This window comes from Lygodium microphyllum, chromosome 25, assembly GCF_053477565.2.
Source record: "Lygodium microphyllum isolate KBCC chromosome 25, Lygodium_microphyllum_v1.1.10, whole genome shotgun sequence".
NCBI classification, from domain to species: Eukaryota; Viridiplantae; Streptophyta; class Polypodiopsida; order Schizaeales; family Lygodiaceae; genus Lygodium; species Lygodium microphyllum.
The window spans coordinates 63012373-63019097 of NC_141159.1; positions in this window are offsets into that span (position 1 = coordinate 63012373).

Sequence of the window (6725 nt, forward strand, 5' to 3'; positions counted from 1 at the left end):
AATATCTTGAAGAGGATGCCACTTGGGTTGATGAGGAAACACTATGTAAACAATATCCCTAGTTTCTTTTGAGATGAGGACACATCCATTCCTCTAAGGGAAAGAGGATGTAAATTTCAAGTTCATTGCCCCTCCCCACATGTGAAATGGGGATTTGGGAAGGGGAATTAAGAAAAAGAAAAACCTTAATTCAAAAGGCTAGCTTTTAAACTTACCTGTCACTACAGATCGCTACTACTGTTGACACCCACTCTTGTCACACTGCCATATGGACTGCCATCAATTGGCACTCTACCACACCCTATTGTAAGCATCACCCCCTCTAGCACTGCAAACTTGCAACCTCCATGTGCCATGGACCCAACATGTGGCATGCTCAATGATAATGAGAGAAAGAGGAGAGGGTATCCCACCCCCTCTCCAAGCTTATATAAAGCCTTAGGATTTAGATCATTGTCATTGTTTTTTTTCTTTGGAAAAAATATGTGGAGAGAGAGAGAGAGAGAGAGAGAGAGAGAGAGAGAGAGAGAGAGAGAGAGAGAGAGAGAGAGAGAGAGAGAGAGAGAGAGAGAGAGAGAGAGAGAGAGAGAGAGAATCCAAGGAAGCATAAAAGCAAAGATGAAGTTGATGGAGAGGGACATATTATAAGAGCTTTTCTCTCCATCCACCTAAGTCTCTACTCCATTCTATATCCTTGCTAGATTTTCCACAATCTTGAAGGACCATATCACACTCGCCTCGTTATTATCTTGACTTTCCATCAATGATTTTTAAAGACCATCAAAGCTAAATAAGTGCTACTCAAAGATGAGTAGCTCTACCAAGTGATGGTACCCAAGAGAAGAAGCACATAAACTACAAGTGTAGGAGTGGAAATGTAGCAACAAGCATCGACAATGCACCAACTCTACAAAGCCAATCCCAAATTTTTCCTTTAGATAAGTTGGTAATAGAAAATTATATTTGGAATTAATAATAGGAAGGTTAACTTGATGTCACAATACTTCAACGTTTTGGAAAAGGTTATTTTAATAGGCAAAGATAGAAGGCTTTCAAATAAGAGAAATTAGGCTATTTTAGCTCTAGTTGCTTAGGAAGGAAAAATGATATAAAGCTCAAATGTATCATTGTTATTTCATTGTTGATAGTGTGCAAGAAGATTTCATAAAACAAAATCTTGCGATCATAGAGGGATTTTTTTTTCACGATCCATATATAGATCTAAGTTACGTGTGAAAAAAGGCCATTAGGAATCGTAAGTCTTAGAATGTACCCGTAAGTTTTGAAATGATCCCTAGATGTGCTTGGAAATTTATTTAAATGCTTAGGTCTTCCTTGCAAAGATCTAAATACTTAGGTCATGATATCTTTCCATGTAAATACTTAACATAAGGGTTGACAAAAACCTAGTCCAGATAGACTAGCATAGAGACAACAAGAACAAATAATCATGAAAAATAATTGCATCAAAGAACTATTAGGCTTCTTCCTTCAAATCCCCAAAGGCCCTTAGAAAAAATATCTATGACTAAAAACCTAGAATAAGTAAAAGGTCATCCAATGAAAATTCCTAATGATTTTGCTTCCAAGAAACCTAGAAAAAATGTTTATGAATAAAAGCCTAGAATAAGTTAGAGGTCATCCAATGAAAATTCCTAATGATTTTACTTCCAAGAAAGGTCTTCAATGATCTTTATTTGGGAAAAATTAGAGGAATCTCTATTTTTTTTGGTGGAATCAAGAATAGAGGATGCTCATTAAATTAGCATGAGTTGAAACCTAATCAAGCATGATGAAAGAGAGCCTTAATCCCCTAAGAGAGTTATGAAACTCACAACTTGGCAAACCCTAGGAAATCCCAAGGGAAATAATGAACCCAGAGATTATTGTAAGGTTTGTATACTAGGGTAAGTTCTGAATTTGTCACTCGTGCATATTAAGAAATGATTGATGCATTATGAATGGACTCTTTATGATTGTAAAACCTTAAGACTTTGATTGAAATTTTACTACAAGCAAGTTGATATGCATCACACTAGGCCTCCTTTAAGACTACTAGCAAAAACTATACAATGAGGGGGTTTATTTGACTACATCAAGAGCTAAGAATGGCCCCATTTGCAAGCGGTCTCTCAATAGGAATGACATAGCTTAGGAGGTAGTAAGGGTGCTAGGGGGGCTTTGACCATGAATTCCTTGCAAAACTAAGATTTTCCTACAAGGCCCTTGGGAAGGCATTGTTACTAGTTAGGGGTAGGAACTTGATGGATGGTATCTTTGCATTTGTCCTTATGGATGGGAAAATATATTGTAATGAGATAAACCTTTAACATGAATTTAAGTGTTGTGAACTAATTTACATGAACGAATCCCATACTTAAAGGTTAATCAAGGAAGTTACTTTTATGTGTTCATATAAATGTGGTAGATAATTAGAAAACTAAAGAATGCATGGCGGCCCCCAATAGATTTGTTTAAAGGCTGGGTAGTCTTGATTAACAAAGGGGCTTCTTCAAAGTTACATTAGTTAGGAAATCACACGTTGACCCAATTCGGAAATCACATAGAATATTGGCTTGTGTGATTTTAGGGGACCATAGTGAGATTGTGCCTTATGGATAAAGGGTTTGAGGTGTTGCATTGTCCCTCTTTTATCACTTGAACTAACTACGACATCGGTCCACTTTGGTTCGAGTTTTTTGTGCAAAGTATGATGCTTGAAGATCAATGCAAGAATATTATTAGGTGACCTTAGCTATTTTAGGGACGATCCTTGTGGGAACAATAAGAGCCTTCCTATACAAGGTGGACTCAAGAGAACCTAGGTGCAAACTTCATGATATTCCAAGGAGCTCTAGACAACATTGCTTAGAAATATCTCTTGATGGACCACCAAAAATTGTGCCACTAAAGGGTTTTTAGTTAGGCGCACCACATGTGACATGAGATAGGGAATGAAAACTAGGGTAGACTAGAAACATGTTAACTAGAACCCACCTAAATCAATTAAAAAGAAGACATGAGATCTAAAACTTCCATGTGGGTGCATGGAGCTTAAGAAGTGGACTTGAAAGATTGATAGATATTGTAAACACACCTATCCATGACAAATTTCTATAGAGCCTCAGACAAGTTCTAAGATACCAGCAATACCTTCCAACACATTGTAGACTTTGATGTCTCCAACGTGATCATGAGCCATGGAATAAAAGCCTATGGAGTTGCAAGACCAAGACATAAACATTCTTAATTGATTGATGGATATCAACAATGATACAAGAAGCCTAGAGATGGATAACATCCAAAGAATGCTAGTGAATACTAGAGCAACAAGATCCTCGCAAGGTTTGTTATTAGATCTCATACAGGGATGCTTGTTTACCTATATGGACATGCTTAAGATAGGAACCCATGTCACTCAAGAGCTTAACTAAAATGAGGAATATACCAATAGGAAAAAAGGATCAAGCAAAGATTTCGCTTGTGGACAAGCAATTGGATAAATATAGGATTAGGGACGACCCTTATAGCTTTGTTGAATAGTTTGAATATGTTTGCAAAGCAAATAACCTTATGGATAATGTCAAGTAGTTACAAGCATTTGAATTATGCTTAGGAGAAAAAGGACAAACCTAGTATACCAAGCTTGATACAAGTGAAAAAGCCTCATTAATGTTGCTCAAAGATCTCTTTATTAGGTACTTTGCGGAAGTTAGTTATAGTGATAACCTCATTGTTGGATTGATGAGTTGAGCAACAAGAAAATTAGAGTATACAAGCCTATATCACCAAATGAGAAGTCTTCGTAAGTGAATCCCTATTGTAGAAATACCCACTACCAAGGTGGTGACAAAAGCATCTAGGGTATCCATGATGAAAATATTTACAAGACCATGTTAGAAAATTTCGGTCTTGATAAACCAGGATGATTTAGCATGAAAAATACATCACAGTCCAGAGATATATGCTTGTTGTAATTTATGACAGTAGTGTACAATGAGAGCTGATAGTAGGTAAAACCTAATATTCAAAGTCAATCACTAATTGTCAATTCAAAACCAACATCAAGCAGGTATCAACAAGCATGTAATAGTCAAACTGACACGAGCCAATACCCAAGCATGTCAAAAAAATCCCGTCAGCAAAGTCAGTACACCCCCCAATCAATATGGCAAAATGTACATACCACGGTGTCTGCTTAGTGAATACAAAGTCGAATCAGCCCAAGTACATCTACACGGACCATCATCATGTTTTCCCTTTCATGTAAAAGCATTCATCATATCTTGTATAACAAACACATGCTCATTTTTATCTTCATTCTATCATAAAGATGATGCATAGTTTCCTTGCTACAATTTACCATTGTGGATATCATCCTTCTTAGCATAGTAGTGGACTACAATATGACTTGTTTTTCCATAATAATGAAAAACAATATATTAGAACGCACTCATATGATACATCATCCACGAGGAGATCCTAGTCTCAAGAATCCAAAAGCTCAATATGCATAACCCGCACTGCTGCTCAATGTCTGATAAGCATACAAAGACGCTCCCACTGGCACAAAAGCTATAAGTGTCATGCAAATAAGATTAAACAAAGCATGTAAGAGCACTAGTGATGGAGTATCCAAGATCATACATCAGTAAGACATCTAGAGCATATATGAGCAGTCAAGTACCCAATGCCATGAAGACAATCCCAATTGATCTCTGTGATGAGCCAACGCAAGACCAAAATAGGCTCCAAAATAACCAAAGTCAAGCCCAAATGAAGTTCCAGTAGCATTCAAGTCCAAACAATGTAACTAGCATATGTAGGTAACATAAGCATCAAGCATGCACCGACGGGTCATACATAGACTATAGGTATAACCTCTGTCACAAAGCATGCTAGTGTAGACCAATGTCAAGTAAATGCCAACCAATACGGAGCTCAAACAAGGCTCAAATCACATTCTGAAACCATCCAAAGCATTTGGCAACCTTCATTTGCATCCCAATAGTCATATGAAACACTCGGGAAGCACCTATGATGACCAGTTAGGCAGAGCATAAAGTGACTAAATAAACTTCAGACCTGGAGTGTACAATAGTGCAAAATTGAGTATTTCAGGCCACTAAATTAGTTCCAAATGATGGCCAATCAATAGGCATACATTTCCCAAACATTCGGGGACCACTGGAGACCAATTGGGCATAATCGGGCATCAAATGACCATGTAGCATAAGTATAAAGTGTAAGAGGGGACTGCCTTGTTTTGGACTACTTGTGGATTGTGTAAAAAAGTCAATGACTAAGAAAATTCATCCTCAAAAGCATCTCACATTATAGGCATACATTCCCCTAGCATTCGGGACCAACCAGGCATCAAATGCCAATGCCAAAGTGATTCAGACATAAAATGCTAATGTAGCACTATTGTAGGTTGCCTATAAACTATGAATAATAGTCCCAAACCTGAAGTAAATCACATCAATGCTCAATTCCAAGGCTTGGGATCAAATGCCAAGCATAAACCAAGTGTATAGTGCCCAAATGAGGTTGCCAATGAATGCCAAGGGAGGGCTGAAGTAAACAACGATTTTTTTGCAGTCCCTTCTTGCTATACCCTACAAAATAAAATAAACACTCAAAAAAATACTTCAATGCCTCTGAAGGAATGCCCTGAGGGTGCCCAAATGGGCCAGGTAGGTGCTCGGGAAGCCGGGGAGTGACGGGAGCTCGAGAGAGTCAACTATGGCTACCGGGAAGGAGACCCAATGAGTGTAGGTAATCAATAGGAAGATGAAGGAGTCATGGACCAAGCTCAAATGCTCAAGAAACCATGCTTTGATACCAGTTGAAATGTGAGAAGGATTGAAGCTTGCTTTGAAGAGCTATGGTAGAGAGCAAGAGCAAGAAAGAGAGAGACACAAAATGGGAACTCCAACAGTCACAATGTGTGACCGGGCCTTCCTTATTCAAACTGTCACTAAAAGAGTAAAAAATAAAGTGATAGTGACAGGCGCCTATCACCTGCAGTGTGCAGTGGTGGATAGTGTTAGTGTAGTAATACATGGGTGGCTAGGCAGAGGTGCCTTTACCCCCAACAGTACCACATCTTACTCACTCATCCTCACATTAGTACCACAATCACCAACACCACCAACACTTACTCTCTTTCTTTCCCCCTTTTAACTACCTTAAGTACCAAAGATCCTCTCTCTCTCTCTCTCTCTCTCTCTTTCTCTCTCTCTCCTCATATGTTAGGGACCAAACATCAACATCCCCCTCAATAACATCTATTTCCTTCTCTGTCCCTCAAGTGTCAAATCTCTCTCTCTCTCTCTCATATGTTGGGGACCCATGACATGAATTTCCCTCTCCTCCTCCCCCTCAATACCACACACACACACACACACACACACACACACACACACACACACACACACACACACACACACACACACACACACACACACACACACACACACACACACACACACACACACACACACACACACACACACACACACCTCCAACTCTCTCATTTATCATCTCCCTCTCTCCCTCCCTCCCTCCTTCCCTCCCCTCTCTCTCACTGTCTCTCCATTTGTAGTTCTCTCTCCTTAACTTCTTTACATCCCTAAATTAAGCTTATGTGCTTATTTTTGACAATACTATCACAATGTTAGTGGTTCAATTGCACATAAACAAATGATATTACATTCACATAT